The sequence below is a fragment of the Echinops telfairi genome, unplaced genomic scaffold, assembly GCF_000313985.2.
Source record: "Echinops telfairi isolate 266 unplaced genomic scaffold, ASM31398v2 ScPeMD7_5592;HRSCAF=6446, whole genome shotgun sequence".
In the NCBI taxonomy this organism is placed as follows: Eukaryota; Metazoa; Chordata; class Mammalia; order Afrosoricida; family Tenrecidae; genus Echinops; species Echinops telfairi.
Window position 1 is genome coordinate 57,016,734 of NW_022109491.1, and position 7,867 is coordinate 57,024,600.

The 7,867-nt window shown below is 49.1% G+C and overlaps 1 protein-coding gene across 1 annotated transcript in view; it reads right to left on the reverse strand.

Annotated features, from left to right (window-relative positions):
* The window catches only part of ST14 (ST14 transmembrane serine protease matriptase), a 56,583-nt gene that overhangs the window by 47,941 nt on the left and 775 nt on the right, over positions 1-7,867 (reverse strand). The gene's annotated exons all lie outside the window — the stretch shown is intronic.

Consider the following 7,867-nt stretch of genomic DNA (forward strand, 5'->3'; position numbering starts at 1 on the left):
AAAAAAAAAAAAAAAAGGAACATTCATACAGAAGACTTGTGTGTCAAGAATAATTCAAGATGATTCAGATGTAAACCAAACTATTTACAGACACATCCCACCCCGGGATGAACAACCGAAACGTGGGAGAAGGGAGGAAGCGGTTGGTGTAAGATCTGAAAACCCACCGGAGCACAATTCTACTCTGACATCTGAGGAGTGAGTCGGAGTTTACTTGAGGACAACGGCCAGATTGCCTTTAAATGCTTTTCAAAGCATAGCCAAATGAAAGCATGGACGTGGGGAGCACTTCCTGCGGATTCTGGAAACTGCATCCCTGGCCTTGACTGATGGGCAGTCACCTCCAATTTCTAGATTGACTATGGGGCCCAGGCTCCTCACATCCCAAATACGGAGGAGTGTTTTTCTTACTGATGGTGCTCGTCTCAGTGCAGCTTTTTACTCTTAAGCCAGATGGAGCCAACTCTGCTCATTTCAGCCATTCTGCCAGCCTGCCCAGCTCTTTCGGACTCATAACTTCAGTCACCCAAGTATCAGCCCTGCCCTCCCTGCTGTGTGTCTTCAATGACGCTAATAAACACAGCCTCCAAGTCCTCGTCCATGTTGCTACTGAAAAGGGAATGGTGCAGAGCTCAGAAGTGAGGTGTGTCCCAGAGGTCACTGTCCAGAGGACCTCAAAACAGACACAGGTCTACCAGAACCACCTACCAGCCCGCCCCGATTCTCCCCAGTGCCCAGCAGACAGTAGCTAGCTGGCAGCTGTCGCTGGCTGGCAGCTGTGCCTTCCTCAGACCCAGACTATGTAGGCACCACAATTACCAAACTAGGTAACACATATAGTGAGACACAGCCAGAAGCACAGGAATAAAAAACCAATTTGATTTGTTGGCTAGATCCAATTGTGGGTGGATTTTTTTTCTCATTTAAAATTTTTCACTATTTTCAATTTGTGTATAACAAAGTTCATGGAAATGGTCTCTTTATTCCACTTTTGCACAAACCTTTTGAAATATTTACAGCCTTGTTGAAATCATGTCTCTAGTTGTGCTTCTGATCTAACAGCTAATAATCTCATCAAAAGGGAAAATCAGACTAGTTTTATGTGAGATGATCCTTTTAGGGAACCTGGTTTGACGCCTTGTGATCACGGTTTCCCTTTTTAAGGGGCTCACAAGTCTCTGTTAATGATGTGTTTCAGATGTTTGCTGGGGACACACATCAATCACCATTATGGAATTCAGCTTTATGCTGGCATTGTGGTTAAGATCATAGGCTTTGAGGTTGGACAGATCTAAGTTTGAATTCTTGCTGTACCTCTTACTGCCCCTGGGCCATTACTTAAACTCTTTGAGCCTCAGTAGTTTCATCTGCAAACTATGCGTTTTTTTTCATACAGTTGCTGTGCGGATAAAATGAGATGAGTTGAAGCACAGATATTTAATAAAGGGTAGACATGGTCACCATCATATTCTTCTTTAATTTTTCACCATCATATCAATGTAAGCCAAGAACACACAAACCAAACAACTCATTGCTGTGGAGTCCCGTTGGAAACTATGTAGCAACCCTACAGAGTGTTTCCAATGTGGAAAATCTTCACAAGAACAGATAGCCTCATCTTTCTCCCCAGGAGTGGCTGGTGGGTTTGAACTGCTGACCATGCAGTCAGCAGCTCAATGCTTACTCAACTGCACCACCAGAGAGGATTCCAGATTTTGCCCAGAGCCAGCCAACCATTGCAAAGATACTGCAGAAAAACCTTAAGAAGTTGCTAAGGACAGGCAAATCCTGAAAATGTGAGCCGGGATGTGCTTCTGGAAAAATTCTTAACCAAAAAGGCTGAGCACATACCAAACACCCTCTTCACTACCGCCAACCAAAGATAAGGCACAGCAGTTTCCAATCTAATTACTACCAAGTAGAATCAGACTAAACACTAAACCAAGCCACTGCTATCAGGTTGACTCTACTCGTAGCACTCCAATAAGGCAGAGTAGAACTGCTGCAGAGGCTGTAAATCGTTACAGAAGCAGCCTGCCTCGTCTTTCACCATGCAGCTCCTGGTGGTTTCAAACAGCCAACCTTTCTGTTAGCAACCCCCCAACATGCCAGCAGAGGTCCTAAAGCCAGACCAATCGCATCTCACTATTTTCCAGTTCCATGACCTTGGACAAATTCCTTAGCTTATCTCTGCCCGATATCCCTCACCTATAAAAGGATAAATAATAATAGTACCAGGAGCCTTGGTGGCATCGTGGTGATGACTGGGCTGCTAACTGCAAGGTCAGCAGTTCAAAACAACCTGCTGCTCCACAGGAGAAAGATGAGCCTTTCTACTCCCATGAGGAGCTACAGTCTAGTTTGTGAAGCATAGAAGAAGTAGATGCACAGAGATAAGAACTGATGCAAGGCTTTACAGGGTAGGTAGGGGTAGGAGGTGGGAGATAAGGAGGGTGAGGGGCGGGAGGAGCAAACAATATATGTGGGAGAGGGGAGGGAGCACTAGAACTGATGGTGATTGCACAACTCATTTTAAAAGTGATTTAACCATGGGGGAAAAGAAAGTGTTCTACAATTGATCGTGGTAATGGTTGCACAGCTCTTCTTGATATGATTGAACTACTGAATTGTTTGATAAGTGGATTAAGTGCCAATAAAACTGTTTTTTAAAAAAAATGAGTTACAGTCTCAGAAACCCACAGGGGCAGTTCTATCTTATCCTATGAGTTGGATTTGACTCAGTCGCAGTTAGTATAGTACAGTAACAATAGTACTTGCCTTTCAAAGGCATCATACACATATACGGCACTATGGAAGAGTGCAGAACGTGCTCAGTAAACACCAGAAGTAATCAGCATTACCCCAGATCCTCCACCAGCCAGGTTCACAATGGGAGAAGCAACATCTCTGGACTCCTCAAAGGCTGTATTCCAGCCTCCCTCCTCTTAGGAAAGACGTGAGCTAACAGCCTGGGCAGCCAACAGAGCAGCGAAGAAACATCTGAGGAACTCCAGGAGCACAGCATGAAGAAGCCACTGGCCACAGAGGCAGTCATGCTCAGCAGAAAGCAGAGTAAAAGAAGCTCAGAGGTAGAGAGCGTCATTGATTCTCCTGCTTCAGCCTACGGCATCTCTACCTCAAGCCCAGGTCTGAGCAGATCTATCCTCAGACCATACCCACTGGTGGTAGGTGACTTGGGCTTCTCACCCATAGAAGCAGTTGTCAAGCAAGGAGCGTCTTTCTTATGCTGTTTCCCCTGCTCCTAAAGAAGGCAGTGTGCCTGGGTGGCACAATGAAGCAGCACTTGATCAGCTAAAAGGCTGGTGTTGGAACTCACCCTGAGGCACCTGAAAAATCAGGCCTGGAGATCTGCTTCCGAAAAACCCCAGCCTCGAAAGCCCTCTAGAGCGGTTCTGCTCTGAACACCTGGGGTCCCACAGGCTGGAGTTGAAGTGAGGCCATGAAGCTGCAAGTCCACTAGCTGCTCCACAGAAAAAGAGCCTGCTTCCATACAGACTTACCGCCTCAGAATCCCCCTGGGGTGGTTCCACACAGTTACAGGGTCTCTGTAAGAAGCAACTCCATGGTAACGGGTGTGGGTGCTTTGCTTTTTGTTTGTTGGGCTGGTGGGAGGAAGGATTGGTAAAAAGCCCCTATCCGTTTCTGGTCCGTCGGCAGCCCCTACGAGGCTGAGTCCCGACCTCAGACAGAAAGTCTAGTCCCCACTGTTTCCTCTCTTCCCTATTCTCTCAGACTCCTGCACACTCTTTCAAAGGGGCCTCAACCAGCATATGCCTAGGAGAACAAAGAAAGAAGGAAGTTGTTTGAAGTTCCGTTTTGTTTGGTGGGTGGGGAATGAAATGAGAGAGCAAGCGCTGAGAAGCTGGCTGTTTCCTTTTGTTACATCTTTCTCCTGGAAGTTGGGTAGAGAGAGGAACAGCTAGAAGACTGCATGGAAGGGATGCACTGAGACACTCAACACTTAGCAGAGGGCTTGGTTTCCTGCATTCAGCAGGGCAGCTCCCTTTCCTGCCCCAGGAGTCAGGCTCTCATCACCTCACTTCGGGCACTCCACCTTAGTGTGTCTCTCCAGGCTGTTCCAATTCAAAAAGTTAACTGGTTTTATACACCACATTGCAATTTATAAAGCACTTCTGTGTAAAGTCTCTCTTTTAAACCTCCCAACAAACCTACAGCACATGTGTCATCCCCACTGTATAGCCACAGAAACCATGGCTTAGAGAGATGACGCAACAACTCTATGCTTAATGTGGCGAGGAAGCAGCAGCACCTTGGCACCAGGTTGGGCACTCTAGTCACAACATCAGAGCCACAGGTTCCCTCCATCCCTAATGTAGAAATCTGGCCCTTTAAGCCTGAGGGAGGAGTTGCCCCTCCTAAAACTCTCACTGTCATTTGAGTCTATGCCAACTCATAGGGACACTCCAGGGCAGGGTAGAATTGTCCCATGAGTTTCCAAGACTGTGACTGTGTAATTTATATATCCTGACCCTTCAAGCCTGGGTGAGATGTCCCTCCTATGTGCCCCTTGGCTCCCTCTATGCCATTTACATGGTCATTCCCTGAAGGAAGAAACTCCACGGCTAACGTCTTTCTCTTTTGTATTCCTGAGTACCTGTCCCAGGCTCACAGCCACCCTGCAGGGAAGAGCAGAACCGCCCCTCTGGGTTTCCGAGACTTTACATCCTTAAATCTGACTAGACCGCCTCATCTTTCTCCTGAGGATCTGGTGGGTTTTAACTGCTGACCTGGTGATTAGCAGCTCAATGTGTAACTCATTCCCTTGTCGTGAGTCAGAACTGATTCAATGGCACTGAATGTGATTTGGCACAAGGTCATCAGTGAGTATCCAATAAACATTTAAAGTGAATGTGTAACTGATGTTTGAATTATCAATAAGAGATGACTCTGAGTAGCCAGAGCTATACAGCCTAACTCCCAGTACACTTTGTCTTCCATTTGACCCACTAACACCTGACGGTCTAACTCCGATCCTTAGTGCCAATAGCTGTAACTGTGTGCTATAAGTCAGTTTCAACTCACGGTGACTCTGAACAAGAGGATGAAACCCTACCCGGTCCTGTGCCATCCTCAGAATCATTGTTACATGTGAGAGACCATGGTTGCAGCTACTGTGTCAATTCAACTCATCAAGGGTTTTCCTCTTTTTCGCTGCCTTTCAACTTTGCCAAGCATGATGCCTAACAGGTTCTAAGACTTAACCTGGGAAACTCTGACATGAGAAACACCCATGGGTGTCAAAGCAACTTCAAAGTCACCATCAAATATCCACAAGCACCCAGATATTGGTCGCCAACCAATTGTCAGGAAGGGCCATAAAAATGGGACCTAACATGCATCCAGTAAGGTCATACAACCCCCGGGACTCAATGTGCGAGGCTGGGCCCATAATAGTGTGGAGGGCAAAGCCACAGCCACTTCCTCTAGCCCCTCAATATAGGTGGAAAGAAGTGGAATGGGGCCAGGGGCCAGAGTCAACAGCCTTGGGCAGAGGAAGCCAGCTAAAACTAACCCAGTACCGACCATTTCTCCATCCACACAGAGCCTGAGGTGCCCCACGAGCAGCCTGGGAGGAAGGAGCCCCAAACAGTGCCTCTGTGAGACTGCACATGATCTGACAAGGCTCTGTGCATACAAATGATGGGCAAGCAAGGCATTGGCCTCATCTGCTGGGCTGGGCTGAATAAGGAATGGATGGAATCTGTAGCCCCTGACTGTAGTCACTACCTGCCATTCACACACACACACTCAGAGAGAGAGAGAGAGAAAGAGAGAAGTCGAGAGAGAGAGAGAGAGAGAGAGAGAGAGAGAGAGAAAGAGAAGTCTCCAGTGAGTGAGATTTTGGCACGGCACAGATGAAAAGTAATTCATGAAGACTTCCAGGAGACGTGGAAATGAGCCTGGGCATAGAAGGCCGTCTTCTCCGGCACACACTGCCCCGTGTCTAATTCGTGGACAAGACTCCTAGTGTTGCTCTCAAGACAGGACCTGAGTTGAAGGAACAGAGCTGGGATGGAGAAATCAAAGCATAGGCCACGGAAAGGAAACTGCAGAATTGGAAGTTGAGGGGGTAATCTGATGGAGCAGGAAACAGATAAAGTTCACAGAAACGGAGGAAATGAGCAGAGACCCAGGGAATCAGAAAGTAACGGCGGCGGCAGCAGCGTGAATGAGAGAAGCTCCTGGCTGTGGGCACCTCGGAAGCAGTGCCGGATGTCCCAGCCTCAGGCCCCAGCACTCTGTGGGTATGGAGTATGCACAGTGGGTAATAGGGTATAGGTTGATTCCTGAAAGTGACACTAACTTGAGAAGCATTTGAAAATCCAAGAATATTCCGTTTCTCCAAAGTCAACAGGAGACAGTTTCAAAAGGCAAGTCAGGAAGAACAAACAACTTGGAGGGAGGGAAGAAAAACAGGCCTTAAATAACAAATGCTAAACAGCAGGCCCTCTGCTGCGGAGGCAGGTGCCTAAAGTCCCAAGTAGGCAATTAACAAGGAAACAAAAACACTGCAATTACAGAAAGGAAAATAGATTGTGCCCAGTGACTCTCATAGCCAGGGCAGAGGCCAGCTAGGTACACCAGCACAGCCTAGCTTGGGGTACTGGTCCCCCGCCCCCCAATTACCAGTGAGTTCGAAAACCAAGACCGGGCGAGACCCTGTGGTTGAAGTAAAAAACTCAAAAAACTCATTGTCATCGAGTCAGTTCCTACTCATAGTGAGCCTATAGGGTGGGGTAGAACTGCCCCTGTGGGTTTCCAAGACTAATTCTTTAAAGGAGTTGAAAGTCTCATCTTTCTCTCGCAGAGTGGCTGGTGGTATCGAACTGCTAACAGTGAGGTTAGCAGGCCAACATGTAACCACTCTAGCCACACACAAATTGAGAATATCTCCACAAGGACAAGAGAAAGTTGCCCAACGCAGGGAGACACAAGGCACAGTGAAGTGGGCCCAGGTGACCTGCATTACCAGTGCCCCCCTAGCCCCCCCACAGCTCTTCCAGGAAGCCTGAGCCCTCCTGGACAAAGGGATGGAGTTCTGGGTTCTAGCTCTGCCTCAACACTGTCTCTAGGCTTCTCCTTCAGTAAAGTCACTACCTGCCATTCCCAATTCCGCACACTAAGTTCTAATGTTTTTTGATACCTTTCGAGAGATCTCTCGTTATTCTCCTCTGCCAAAAGTCGGAGCTTTCTGTTTCGGTAGCCCTTCTTATAAAGTCACATGACCACAGGGCCTCCATCCCCTGTTGGCTACGCCATGGAATTCTCTCTTCAGGCGTCTATGCAGCCAAAGCTCCCAAAGTCCCCAAATGCCCAGGGGAAACAAAGCGAGGTGCAAATCTTGGAGAGGGGTTAGGATGGCTAAAGCTCCACTCCCACCCCCACGTCCCTACAAACCGCCCTTCTCCCGCCCAAATCATCGCAACCTAATCAGCGCCTCCGCGCTCTTTTTCCCAGACGTGAACTAATGACCCAGAATGGAAGCCGGGGCAGGCCTCCTCTGGCCCTGGGGGTCCCAGCCCTGGGATCCCATCGTGGCTGCGCGCCCGGTCTGGTACCAAAGGTCTGCCCGGCCCCGCAGCCTCCGCTCCCCTCCCCCGCTCGGCCGTCCACGGTCAGGCACTAACCAAGCAGGAAATTCCACCTGGGTGGCCGGGGCCCAACCGAGCAAGTGGCGGCAGAGGAGGAGGTCCCCGTGCGGAGGAAAAGGCGCCGAGGGCGCCCGCGCCCTCCGGGTCCGCGTCCCTGGCCCGACGCTGCGCTCGCGCCCCACGCCCCAGGCTGCCCGCTCCCCCGGCCCGGAGGGACGCGTCCGGCCCGGCCC